This window comes from Leucopleurus acutus, assembly GCF_964270905.1.
Source record: "Leucopleurus acutus genome assembly, chromosome: 15".
NCBI classification, from domain to species: domain Eukaryota; kingdom Metazoa; phylum Chordata; class Mammalia; order Artiodactyla; family Delphinidae; genus Leucopleurus; species Leucopleurus acutus.
In genome coordinates, this window is record NC_139157.1 from 66,494,905 (window position 1) to 66,509,812 (window position 14,908).

Consider the following 14,908-nt stretch of genomic DNA (forward strand, 5'->3'; position numbering starts at 1 on the left):
CATTGAAAATACCCTACTCAGGTTTCTTAATTACTTCAGGGAGTCTAGTCACTTCTGTACTTTGGGGACACTAGTAGCTGGACTTGTTCTGTCCAGAGATGACATACAGTTGGATGGTTTGAGCTGCCAGAACTCAAAGGATGGGCTTCATGCCGACAAACCATTAAATTGGCCACCCCTTTGAACTGTCTATACAGTTACTCTTTTTCCATCATCCTGATTCCCCTTCATTTTTGTGGGACTAAGGGTAACACTGAGCAGCTTTAGGCTTTGTGTTCAAGGCCAGAATCATTCCCTGTGCACCAGCACGGTCTACAACACCAGGGCTGCCACTGACAGTTGTGCAGGCTGTGCACTGCACAACTCTCAGGGGTACAACTCATGTTCATAGTCTATGTGAAGAGAGACCCAGAGTTGTGCCGTGATCCACAGAGCAGCTCTTCACAGCACCCCTAGGAGAAACCAAAGACCGGGTCACCCTGAGGGAGGTGCTAATGGGCACAACTAGCATTAAGTCTCAGGGGTCACAGATCCAGTGTCTCCAGAGGCCTGGCAACTCATATAAATGAGTAAAGCAGGTTGTGTATAAGAAGTAGGACATTGGGGCTTCCCTGGTGGCGCAGTGGTTGAGAGTCCGCCTGCCGATGCAGGGGACACGGGTTTGTGCCCGGGTCCGGGAAGATCCCACATGCCGTGGAGCGGCTGGGCCCGTGAGCCATGGCCGCTGAGCCTGCGCGTCCGGAGCCTGTGCTCCGCAATGGGAGAGGCCAAAACACTGAGAGGCCCGCGTACCGCCAAAAAAAAAAAAAATTAAGACGTGGTGGGGCAAGCAGCTGCTCCACAGAAAGACATTCAAGTTCAACATAAAAAACAAATAGACATACACGCTACTGTATATAAAATAAACAACAAGGAAGCTAGGGTAGCTTTATTGATACCAGTCAAAATAGACTTTAAGACAACGTTATTTGCACAGGGAACTAGATTCAATATCTTGTATTGAACCTATAATGGAAAAAAATCTGAAAAACAATATATATATATCAATATATATTCATAAATATAACTGAATCACTTTGCTATTCACCTGCAACATTGTAAATCAACTATCCTTCAATTTTAAAAAATCCATCTATACCCCCCCCAAAAAAACAAAAATAGACAGGGGGTCCGAGGGAGGGGTCACCAGATCCAGTCCCCTGTTAAGAAATGTCTGCTGTTACCCCTGCAGAGCAGGAAAGTGGCAAAGTGAGGGCTACATAGGCAGTTTCACATGAATATTCTTTGTTATGTACACCAGTGAAGGGCTCCATTACTCCTCCTCACACCACTGTCAAGTAGAAAGATCCTAATACTAGAAACAAAAGGACAAATCAGTTGAAGATAATGTCATTGGGGCTGGAGGAGGGAAGGATGCTTATGTACCAAGTGATGTGGGAAGGCCAAGAAATGGCAGCTGTGGTGTGACTGGTGATCCTGAGCTGCATTAATGGGCAGATACTTAACCCGTCATTAGGTGAGAGGATAAATATAAAAGACTATGTTTAAACTGGTTGGCGTTCGTCAAATTTAAGACTCTTCTTCTCTTGAGGGGCAGCAAGTGTGCCTTTGAATTTACTTCAACTCTAGAATTCTCTGAAAATATCTGACAAACTTCCAATTATCCCGAATGGTTTTAGGAAGGGGGTGGAGTTTGCAGTTAATTTATTATCTGTATCTGTTTGAGAGTCACCTCATATATGTTTTCTACTAATTTCCCAAAAAAATAGATTACATTAAAATATATTTACAAATGAAAGCCATAATTTATGTAATTTAGTCTCTCTTCCATGACTGCGGGCCCCACCTGGAGACGCCCTGGACCTGTGCTGTAAACCCTGGCCTGCCCCCCAGTTAGCTCTGTGATCCTGATCTAGTCACTTAACCTCTCTGAGCCCCAGTTCTTACCTGTAAAAACCCCTAAAATGCTGAAGCCCTTAAATTATTTATCATAATACAATACCAAGGCAGTAAAACCTAACCTAAACATTTCTTTTTAGGTCAAATCCCCGATAATCACTTATTTCCTTGGCACTGGGCACTCTTTGAAGTAAGAGTGTGTAGATGCCACACAAAAGTCTGCTGTTTGACCTTTTGATTGTTCGTGTTCCAGTTAAGTGAGAGTTTGCTAAGTGTTGATTTTCTTTCTAGTTGTGTAAAATGATTTCTGTTCCTACATCATCTGCATTTCCAAATAATTAAAACATTCTGGTTCTTCATGTACCTGAAACCTTCAGATATAACGAGACACTTTTTTTTTTTCCTATGAAACGTGAATTCGTATTGTCAGTAACCCAGCTCCAGTCATCCTGCTGATGGGCATGCAGGCCAGCCCCCACGTGGCATTTTCCTTTGTGGGTCTGTAATTGTTTCTGAGGCCTCCTTCCAGGAGCCTCTGCCTCTGCTCAGAGGCCCCTCCTGGGGCCCCAGGCCCTGGGCATTGTTTTCTCTCCTTGCTGTGTGCACGCTGATAGGTCCTTGCAGGCTCTCAGATGCTGTCCCACTTAGCTCAGTGAATGACTTCATAGAATTTGAATTAAGTGGTGAATAAACAAACATCCCAAACACTACCTTGGAAAGTAGCTGCGTGGAACTCACTGGCATTTGGTTCATATGATGTAAGAAAAAGCATTTGATTAGCTCCTTGGAAATCTTTAAACTTCATCATAATCCATCACGAATTCAAATCACCTTCCGGCCCGGTCCCAGCCTTGATCACGCTTGGCTTACCTCTGCGCTCCCTGCCCGGCCAACTGCTGAGCTTCACAGGGGCCGGCATGGCTGAGTCTGAAAGCTCCGTCCGTGGGTGATGTTTCTTTTTTTTTAATATTTATTTATTAATTTGGCTGTGCTGAGTCTTAGTTGCGCGTGCGGGATCTTCGTTGCAGCACACGGGCTCCTCAGTTGCAGCATGCGAACTCTTAGTTGCGGCACGCATGTGGGATCTAGTACCCTGACTAGGAATCGAACCCCGGGCCCCCTGCATTGGGAGCACGGAGCCTTAGCCACTGGACCCTCAGGAAAGTCCCTGAAAGCTCTGTCTTTGGACTAGGAAACTTCCAGATACAAACCGCTGCCCTTCTCACTCCCCTGCTCTGTCAGTTTAGGCCAAACCCGGCTCCAGCCTGCAGCCGCTGTCCACTTGTGCAGTTCTAGCCCCATGCCCTGACTCCCGGTGGGCAACGCCGTTACCCACAAAGTAGAGCCGACCAGAGTCCCGGTGTAGCCTCTCAGCTGAAAACGGGAGAGACAAAAATAGAGGCCTCCTCCTGGTAGTCAAGGAGTCATGGAGTTGTCTTGCTTTTTTTTTCTTTTCCTAAACTGGCATGACAGATTGTCCCTAGGATTTCTGTGACTTGAGTGTTGGTTCCTCATGGAAAAGCACATCCAGGGATGTGTGTCAGCAAAACGCAGGAGATAAGGCATTGTCCTTGGTACTTCTGTTCGGGATGAAACAGGTCATTTGGTTTGTAATAGCAGGTGTATTTCGTGTTAAGAGATGAAGAGAAAGTGGGTCGTGTACCAAGCGTGGCAAGGCCCTTCTTGCACTGCTCCTTCGGATTCAAGCTGCCTCAATGAACACCTCCTCAGCTATGGTCATAGAGGCCACTTAGGTTGGATGCCGGCCATGCTGGAAGTGGCATCACAAGCATGATGTTAAGGTTATGGTGTGTCAAGTACAGAGGGCAGGAAAGGGGTGCAGCTTTGCCCATCAACCCCATTCTGATGGGCGGCTCGACTCCCACCCAGAATGCTAGGGAAGAGCGGCTGAAAGGAGGTTATTGCCAAGGTCTATTATCAGAAAGTCAAAAGATAACAAGTGTTGGCCAGGATGTGGAGAAGAGGGAACCTTGTGCACTGTGGTAGGAACGTAAATCAGTAGAGCCACTGTGGAAAACAATATGGATGTTTCTCAAAACATTAAAAATAGAGCTACCGTACGATCCAGCAATCCCGCTTCTGAGTCTATATCCAAAGGAAATAAAATCACTATCCCAAAGAGATGCCTGCACTCCCATATTCATTGCAGCATTATTCACAGTTGCCAAGACATGGAAACAACCTGAGTGTCTGTCAGCTGATGAATGGATAAAGAAGCCGTGGTCTGTATATAAACACACACATACATACACACAAGTAAATATTATTCAGCCTTTAAAAAAAGAAGGAAATCCTGCTGTTTGCAACACGGATAAACCTGGAGGAAATTATGCTGAAGTCAAATAAACCAGACAGAGAAAGACAGATATTGCATATTCTTGCTTATACGTGGCATGTAAGGAAAAAAAGTCAAACTCATAGTAACAGAATTGAATGGTGGTTACCAGAAGCTGGAGGGTAGTGCAAAAGGAGAGAGGTTGATCAAAGGGTACAAACTTTCGGTTATAAGATGAATAAGTTCTGGAGACCTAATGTACAGCATGGTGAGTGTAGTTAATAATAACGTATTATGGGAACTTCCCTGGTGGTGCAGTGGTTAAGAATTCGCCTGCCAATGCAGGGGACACGGGTTCGAGTCCTGGTCCGGGAAGATCCCACATGCCGTGGAGCAACTAAGCCTGTGCGCCACAACTACTGAGCCTGCGCTCTAGAGCCCACAAGCCACAACTACTGAGCCCACGCTCCACAGCAACTGAAGCCCTCATGCCTAGAGCCCATGCTCTGCAACAAGAGAAGCCACCGCAATGAGAAGCCCGCGCACCGCAACAAAGAGCAACCCCCGCTCGCTACAACTAGAGAAAGTCCTGCGCGGCAACGAAGACGCAATGCAGCCAAAAATAAATAAATTTATATTTTAAAAAATAATAATAATGTAATATATACTCGAAATTCTCTAAGAGAGTAGATCTCAAGAGTTCTCACCACACACACAAAGGATAACTATGGGATGTGACGGATATGCTATTTTGTTTAGAATGGTAATAATTTCACAGTGTACACATATGTCAAAACATCGCATTGTATACCTTAAATACATACAATTTTTATTTGTCATAAATAAAGAAACGAGAGGGAGAGCTTGTTGCCAAGCCTCTGGCACCTTTCTTTGGGCTTGTTTCCCGGGTCCTCTCACTCTATAGAGAAGGGGAAGCGTTCACGCAGGGAATGGCTGTAGGGTAGAGGTATGTATGGCCCCTTAGGCGGAACTTATGCTTTCAGAGGTAAAAATATATTTCAGACTTCTGCTCTCTCACTATCTCTATCTTTTGCTTCCCCTCTATCTTTCTCTTTCTCTCTCTCTCCCAACATTTCGTGACAAATCTTGTTTTTGCAGTGCTAAACAAAAGGGAAAACTGACCCAGAGGGACTTTGGAAACACAGCATTTGTTGTGAAGTCTCCACCACAGGGTATAGTAAAGAATGTTCCTGCCGTAGTACTGCGGAGCACAGAGGCCAGCAAGGAATTATGGAATCTTCTTGTCTGAAAGTTTTTAGAGGCTATGAAAGCTGTTAATGTCTCTGGAATGGCTTAGGCCCAGTTTTTGAAAGAAGCAATAAGACAGTTGTGACTGTCTTTGGACAGTCCTTTCAGGATGTCATACTACAGAAAGTACTCAACGCTACAGCACAGGATGCCCCGAGTGTTCTGAGCCTGTGTGTGACTCTAGGGGGAGGGAAGGTTTGGTGGGAAGCAGGGGGTGAGGTCTCTGGGAAGTGGCATGACCAGGGATAAGGAGTACAAAGCACTCCCCCACCCCAAAGCGCAGAGCCCACCCTTTAGCATCCCCTCATTTATCACCTAGACAAAACTCAGAGGAACAGGTCAATTTTAGGAACTGAGGAACGTCAGCCATGAGAGGCTGGGAAAACCATAATCAGGACCTTGGCACTAACTGCATATGGGGTCTTGAGCAAGCCGGTCGACCTCTTTGAGCTTCTGTTTCTTCATTCATTCACTTATTCATTCATTCTGCAAATATTTATCAAAGGCTGTACCAGGGGGCGCTGTTCTAGGTGCTGGGTGAACGTAGTGAACAAAACAGACCTTACCTTCCAGAGGAGGAGAAGGAGAGACAGAAAATAAATAAATATAACATGGACTTTGTTAGATGCCATTGAGGAAAATGAAACAGGGAAGGGGGTTAAGGAACGTCAGGGTTCAGGTATGGCAGTTTTAACTAGGGTGGTCAAGAAAGGCCTGTTTGGGGGATGACTTTTGTAGAAAGACCTGAAGAAGGTGAGGGAGACAGCCATGGAAAAGGAAGGAAAAGGCCCTGGGGATGGAGTGGACCTGGCCTGTTTGACACACGGTAGCAGCATGAGCGAAAGGTCGATAGGAGGAAGCACGTCAGAGAATTACTGGGGCAAGGCTGTGCACCTTTTGGATACATTACCTTTCCTTGGAATGAGCTAGGAGGCCATTGGAGGTTTTCCCAGGAGAAGATAATTTTGACTGTGTGAAAATAGATTGAAAGAGGACAGGGGCAGAAGCAGGAAAAACAGTTAAGATGCTGAGGCAACAAACCAGGCATGATCTGATGGCCTGGGCCAGGGTGATAGCAGTGCAGTGGTGATCAGTGTCAGATTCTGGTAACACTTTTTTTTAAGTTTGCAAACTTCTGTTTGTTTGTTTGGCTGTGAGGCTTGCGGGATCTTAATTCCCTGACCAGAGGTCGAACCGGGCCCCCTGCAGTGGAAGCGTCGGGTCCTAACCACTGGACCGCCAGGGAAGTCCCTCTGGTAATATTTTGAAGGTAGAGCTTATGGGATTATCTTATAGATTGGATGTAGGATGGAAGAGAAAGATAAGAGTTAAGGATAACTCCAAGGTTTAGGGCCTAAGCTGTTGGAAGGATGGAGTTGCCGTTACCTGGGATTGGTGAAGAGTGAGGGAAATAGGTTTCAGGTGGTGGGAGTGGGGCAGGATTAGGAGTTCTATTTTGTACATATTAAGTTTGAGAAGCATGTTAGCATCTAAGTAGAGATGTCTACTACACAGTAGGATATACATGGCTAAAATTCATGGGAGAAATCTAGCTTGGAGATAGAAGTTTTAATACCAGAGTATTGGGGATATTGAAAACCCCAAGACCCCAAGAGAGAGGTCTTAGGATTGATCCTTGGGTCTTTTCAGAACTAAGGGGTCAGGGAGAAAAAGATGAGGCAGCAGGGTAAACCAAGAAAGAGTAACTATTGAAGTAGAAGGAAAAGCAAAAAAAAGTTTGGTGTGTTGGAAGCCAGGTAAAGAAAGGTGGAGAGAGTAATCAACAGTGTCAAATGATGCTGATAGGCAGCTAAGGTGAAGGCTGAAAATTGACCATCCAGCAATTTGGAAGCCATTCGTGATTTCATTGAGCACTTTGGGAAAGCAATAGGAGCAAAAACCAATTGGGCTGTGTTCTAGAGAGAAGGGAAAGGGAAGGATTTGAAGAAGCTCATGTAGGCTACATTTTTGAGGCCTTTTGAGTTAAAGGGAGCAAAGAGGTGAGCCAGTAACTGGAGGGAAATAGAGTCAAAAGAGTTTTCCTTTGGGCTTCTTTTCTAAGTAGGAAGAAATTCCAGCACACTTGCCCTCGATGGTAAAGGTGATCAATATTCACTCATATCCAATTTTCCTCTCTTTCCTGCACACACAGGAAGACCACATTTACAATCAGGTTTGCTGGGTAACTAGATCTAACCAATAAAACGTGAGTGGGAGTCATGTGTCACTTCTAGCCCGAGGCAGTTAAAAGTAAGTGTGAGGGGCTTCCCTGGTGGCGCAGTGGTTGGGAGTCCGCCTGCCGATGCAGGGGACATGGGTTCGTGCCCCGGTCTGGGAAGATCCCACATGCCACGGAGCGGCTAGGCCCGTGAGCCATGGCCGCTGGGCCTGACGCGTCCAGAGCCTGTGCTCCGCAACGGGAGAGGCCGCATCGGTGAGAGGCCCGCGTACCGCAAAAAAAAAAAAAAAAAAAAAAAAAAAGTGTGAGTTCTTGGTGTTCTTTCACATCCATTGAACTGGTGTCAGAGAACTCCTAGGTGGTGGAACCAAAACCCAGATTCTTTTTTTTTTTTTTTAGAGATTTATGTTTTATTTTATTTTACATCTTACTTTCCAAAAATAAATTTTAAAAAAACCAATCAATTAAAAAAAACTTAAACACTAATCCAGCTGAAACACAATTCCATTTTTGCCTGTTTCCTTCCAATATTCTCTTTATGTATACACATTTTAAATGGCTGCAGTCATAGAATTGCAAGATTATATATTGCTTTTTATTAGTTAACATCAGAATATCATATAATCTTCCCGTGTCAACTCATATTCCATTCCATGCATAATCTTTGCAATTGAAGTTTTAATAACCAGACTATTCAATTGCATAATCATACCATAATTTACCTTATTCTCTTTGTCGAACATTTATTTTTTAAACGTAGCTAGTGAACATATTTTAGCATTTAGGGTTATTTAGTGTTTTTAGCTTCTGTTTTATCCTTTATTTAAGAAATAATGTGGGAAATAGTTTAGGATCATTGAGTTCAAGTGTGAATATCATTATTGCTCTTATATACTCTGTATTAATATCAAAAGGGTTTGTAGAAACTTACAGTGCCTACATGAATAAAAAAGGAGGAGTCAGTTTATCATACAGCCCAGATTCTGGAGTCACTGTTGGAAGAGAGCCATCTGACTCGCATCAGGCTATGACATGAATGAGGACTTAACCTTTATGTTAGGCCATTAAGACTTGGTGTTTATTTGTTTGCACAGCAAAGCCCATCCTGACTCCTACTTGGGCGGATGGGAAAGTTCCAAAAGAGACAGAAAACTTGCTGACTTGGCAGACAGAAGGCCAGTTGCTAAAAGAATGCTCTTGAGGACTTGAGAGAGGATAGGATCTCCTGAGCAAGTAGTGGGCCAACTCAACTCAGCAAGGCTCATCCTTCTGGACGTTGATGGAGTTGAACTGGATGATCTCTGGAGACCTAGCCTGTGCTACAGGTTGATGGTCTTGGAATTTTTCTAGGTTCCTGCTGGAGGGAGAGAAGAAAAATCCTGCAGGTCAGAACGAGAGGAGAGATGTTTGGATTGAGAGGTAGGGAAAGACCAGGGAGATGGGAGGCAGATTGGTCTGGAAAGGAGGGAATCATCTGACTTCAGAAGAGACGTGAGCTCACTTGTCTTATCTTTGTTTGTAAATCCTCCCTGACTTTTCCCATATGGTCTTAGAGTTCATCGGAGATGACAGTTCAAGAGCTGTAGAACCACTGTGCTATTTGATAACCTAGAACATAGACCGATTGTAGAAAATGCAGATCATTGCTCTGTAACGATTTCAGAAGGATCTTGAAAAAAATTATTATTATTTAATGACCTCAATTTCCACATGAGTATGCAGGGAATAATAATACAGGGCACCAGTTTGCCTTTCAGGGCTGCTCTTCAGATTAATGAAATGTGTTAAGTTAAACTTCTTGGAAGGTTGGTGCCACATAAACAGTAGGTGTTATTATTCCCATGAAAGGAAAGCACAGTCGTCTCTGATGAAATGGCTCTTACCTCAGACTCTTCATTAAAAGCTGTGGTGCAAGTTTCCAAGTTGCATTGGTGAGACATGGTAGCAGATGAAAAAAAAAAGAAAGCAAAAGAAGTCAAAATATCCCAGGTAACGACTTGCCGGCAAGTAAGAAGTTTTCAAGTCCTAGAATCGTGCTGATAAGTCTGAACTGCCTAAAGGCAGAACTTATTTATAGTAACACAAAGGTGACTTCCAGCCCTGAAATCTGGGCCTCCACCTCGGATGGGGGTGCAATAAAGCAAAGCCATGAAAAGGGGAGCTAATACTATTGTGATTCCATCTCTGAAGGCTGCTCAGTGGTGCTGCTACACAGGGAGGGAAATCTGGTGTGAAAATAGCCACAGCAATAGCTGATTTTAAAACTGAAATATATAAGCTATTTCCAAACCTCTTAACATTTCTAAATCCTGAGGCCAGTAAGTCCTATTTAAAGAGCTTTATGCAGAGGTGCATCCCTCTTTTGGAATAGTAGAGGAGTTGAGTGGACAAAAACTTAGACCTTTCGAAGAATTATTTTTAAGTGACCTGATTTCAAAGGCAGTTTTAAGGCTTTCTTTCACTTTACCTGTTTCACCCTGTATAGTGTAGGATGACCACAGTAATCAACATTTTTAAATGCATTCATAACAAAGCCTTTGACAGTAAAGTTGTTTGCATTAAATTTTATAAAAGTAGGCACCAGTGTATCTATTCATTTCAAGACCCTTCTCTATACATGAATTAAATGTCCCTTACGCTTCTTAGTTTGCTCTGTTATGGAATCGCTTAGCTATTTCAGTTGAAATCAGTAATAGATTTAAAGACAGAGTTCAGAGCTGTATAGTTCCTCACTTGATCAGGAATCGTACATATTATTTTTGTCATATTTAATCATAGAACCCAGGCCTTTAACAGGGTACTTAATTAAACTTTTAATTCATGATGTTAAATAGCACTTGGGAGGGTTTTTTAAAAATTATTTCCACATCCCATCCAGATAACCAAAAAAATTAAAATAAATAAAGGTATGATGGACATAATGGCTGTTAGCCAAGGGTATTGTAGGTCATGCCCACATGAGCTGGCAGCAAGCTATTGTCCAATTAGCATGACTTTATCAATGCAGAGTAATCGCTCAGTTCATGACTGAGTCACTAGTGATGGAGTGGTACTTCCCTTGAGCCAGTGCTTCTTAGAGTAGGTTTCTTGTTCACTATTACCTGCCCTACTTTGCCAATAAAAGAGCAGGACCATTTAGGCTGGAAGCCGAACAGAAGAGAAACAGTGATTATAGATCTCATTTCTCTTTGCTTCCTGAAAACTGAGATTGCAATTACACAGTGAAAGCATGGGGTGTTTTTTAAAATGAGTTACAAGAAAATACAGTTTCCGCACCAAAATACTCAAGAGCTGGAATCCAAGAGTCGGTTTTGATTCTGTCTTTTCTTTGGCAGCTCTCACACTGAGCTCAAATGGGAGGATATCAGTAGAGTTACCTAATCATCTTAATGGATTCGCATTCCATTGAAAAACTTGGAACGTCCCCAAACTGCTTCAGGTTTCAGCTCTATTGTTGGGGTGTCCGTGACATTTCTGGTAGGTGTGCAGTTCTACACAAGCAGACAGCTTTTGAAAGGGGCCCTTCTTCTGGTGAGAACACCTGGAATCTTGGTTGAACAAGCTGTAAACCAGGAAACTGATTCAGGAATTCCTTAATAAAAGGGATCATATCCAGGCGTTGGGGTGTTGTGTGGTTGTCTGTAGGAAAGGCTGCTCTCAGAAGCACAAAGAAAGTAAAATAGTTGTTGGCACTCGTCAGTTAATACCTTTCTGTTTATTTTCTTGTTTGTTTTCTTAATCAAATCACAGGCTAGACAAAGGGTTGGGTTGGTTTTGCTTTCAGGAGTGGGGCAATTAAACAGCCGCACTTTTGGTTTCCTGATATTTCAGAAGTGTTCCTTTTCCCATTGACTTGGTGCACATAGTAAGATGTTTCACTTTGCCCTAGACCCCTCAGATACGTTGACAGTCTCTCTCACTGACAGTGGCGCCTCTTCTGGGCTCGCTGGTGATGCAGTGAGCTGTACTGTCTGAGCTGGACTTCTGTGTGCAGCCTGGCAAAGGCTGTGTGTGAAAAAGTGAGTGCATTCAGCACCCTGGGTGGGATGGAGCCAGGCCTTCCATGTGAGCACATTTTTGGACTGATTGGCAGCAGGGAGAAATACTGGCAGCTGTTCCCAAGCAAGCCAAAAAGTTGGCCCGGGGATGGAAAAAAAAATGCTGGGATTTAGCCAACGGAAGATTCCTGCGTTTAGAAGAAAATCAAAGGAGGGATACAGAAGGTCACAATGACAGACCTCCAGCTGGTTAAGTCACAACTATTTCATTTTGTCTTCTGCTGTATAAAGGATAGTATTACTTGTCATTGCCACTCATTTTTTCCCGATTCTTTATTTCTAAGTCTTCATTTTTGTTCTCTTGATTTCTTTATTTTTTTAATTCTCTAGATACAAAATCAAATGACAGATTATTCCTCCTAAAAGTAGTGCATGGGCGATGTTATTTGCAGAGGCAGTATCAACAACCAGAATTGAATAGAACTGTCAGAGAGCAGTAGCCACACGTGTGTGTTCCAAGCCATGTTGAGTGATGCGGGTTGGAGTGGAACCCGACCGCATTCTGTGTGAAGATCACCTCAAAGATCTGTCCAGAGAGACCCTCTGACACCTCACAACTTATCTATTATTCTTGTTTTATTAGTTACTAAAAGAGAAGGGTGGGAAAAACGGGAAAGTTCCTAAAAGGCCAGGAAAATGCCTGCTGAAAGATAGGATCCTCAGCGGTCTTGCCATGTAAAGATGAGCACTCTCGTACCACGGGAGACATTTGCATATTTGATGTCATTCTTCCTTCCAATGAACACCTTAGACTATGTGCGAATATTCTTTCTGCCAAGTAGAGCTGTTGTAGCCCAGGAATTAAATTGTACCCTACAAATAGGAAGGTGGAAAGATTAAAAATGTGGACCACCAAAATTTGGGGGTAAGAGAGATGCAGGATTCTAAGAGAAGACGTTTGAAGCACACCTTTTGTAACTCTGAGGATTTTGGGGGGGGTGAGTTAAATCCATCAGATTTGCAAGATACTCACGGAAATGTGATGACCTTTCAAAGTTCTGTTTAACAGTCTCTCCATGCCTCCTGTTTGAGGCTGTTACAGTAGATGTCAACCAGATATTCTCACTTGCTAACAGAAGAAATAGTATACTGGCTACGTGGGGGTGGATTTCAGCTCTATTAAAGGAGAATTTGATAACAGTGCAAGATGCTAGACACTGCGGTAGGGTAGAAACAAACACACAATTACCTTCAGAGGAGGGGTGTGTGTGTGTGTTTAAAGGACAAAGGGGTCAAGGGACTTCCCTGGCGGTCCAGTGGTTAGGACTTCGCCTTCCAATGCAGGGGGTGCGGGATCAATCCCTGGTTAGGGAGCTAAGATCCCACATGCCTCACAGACAAAAAAACCAAGCAGAAGCAATATTGTAAAACAGAAGCAATATTGTAACAAATTCAATAAAGACTTTAAAAATGGTCCACATCAAAAAAATCTTAAAAAAAAGGACAAAGGGGTCAAAAGGACAAGATGGCTTAAGTACAGCACTTCATAGAAGCAGAGGAATGGAACACATGACCCTTTTCTAGATCATTTCTTTTGGGGGGTTAACTTAGAAATATAAGACAAAACCATCTCCTCCAACGAGCTTACAAGATAGTTGAAGAATCAAGACAAACCATAGACATCAAAGGTGTAGACAATTCAAGAGCATTTGCTGTAGATGCCATGTTACGTGTTAGCCGTCGTTTGTGCCGCAGAGCTTCTGATCTGGGGGAGGACAGGAGTTTCCTTCCGTCTCCTACAATCACCTAAAACTAACACTCACAGGATTGATCAGACTTTCTTAGGGAACAAGTGGGGAGAGAGCCTCCAGGAAAAGACACTGGCACGACAGAGGCCCCAAAAGAAGCAGTCACAGGGCCTTGAGGAGCCAGCTCTGATTAGCACAAAGAGTAGATTTGGGGAAATAATTCAAAATATGGTCAGATTACATGGAGCCTTCCTGGGAAAACATAAGGTTTAGACCAAAGAATTTAATCTTGATGGAGTAAGCAATAGGAATTCGCTGAAACGTTGTGAGCCAAAAAGTGACAGGATGAAAAAGAATTTAAGGAATAACTGTCTAGCAATGGAATGTTGGACGGATGGGACAACAGACGACTCCAGACGGAGGGCACAGCCAGGAAGCTCACCCTGCGCCCAGCATGAGCTGATGAAGGTATGTGCCTGGTGAAGAGCTGGGAGATGCCAAAGACTGAGTGTGGGACTCATCAGTGGGAAAAGAGGCCATCCAGCCTTGATATATATCTGTAGTGTTTCATAAGTTCCCAAGGCACCGTGAGTGCAAAGCTGAAGATACAGATGTGAGGAGCACAGGCCCATAGGTGGTGGCTGAGACCATCAGGAATTGCCGATCCCTTTCAGAAAAGAGAAGAGAAAAAGGGTCGGGGGCTGAGATTGAGCTCCTATACTTAAACTCCCATTGCTGGTTCCTCTAAGAATGAAGTCTACTCTGGATGTCTGGTTTTAAGGTTACTTTCATTTATTTGGGAAAGATTTAAGCCCCAAAAATTTATCAGACTGAGGATACATATAGAGGTGCTCCCTAAATTACCTTTTAAGGAGTATGCCTTCCAGGTGATGTTGTGAGCTGATGCTTTACTTAGCTGATGCCTTACTTAGCACACATGGATACAAGGACCTTCAAGGAGATACTAAATTTCTGGAGGACAAAGCCTCTAAAAATACCTCAAAGGGGGCTTCCCTGGTGGCACAGTGGTTGAGAGTCCACCTGCTGATGCAGGGGATGCGGGTTCGTGCCCCGGTCCAGGCAGATCCCACGTGCCATGGAGCGGCTGGGCCCGTGAGCCATGGCTGCTGAGCCTGCGCGTCCGGAGCCTGTGCTCCGCAATGGGAGAGGCCATAACAGTGAGAGGCCCGCGTACCACAAAAGAAAAAAAAAAATACCACAAGGGTATTTGTAATCCAGTGCCACATACTTTAAAGTGTCAGGAACAGATTCAGGCAAAGGTGATCACTTCTGGTTAAAACCATTATGATGAATGTTTGCTGGACATTACTATAGTAGCTAAGCAACACACACGGACACAAAGTAACAACACACACACACGCTCTACCCACAAACCCAGGCAGGGGTCAGTCTGAGCATCACTCCTGGTGAGTCACCTAGGTGTTAGATATCTTCTGATGATATTCATGAAATAGACACTCTCCCCAGTGACGTGTTCCGTGTGTAACTTGACCTCATA

General features: G+C 43.9%; 1 protein-coding gene across 2 annotated transcripts in view; it reads left to right on the top strand.

Moving 5' to 3' along the window:
* BACH2 (BTB domain and CNC homolog 2) overlaps positions 1 to 14,908 on the top strand; it is a 361,358-nt gene that overhangs the window by 274,008 nt on the left and 72,442 nt on the right. The window lies entirely within an intron of this gene.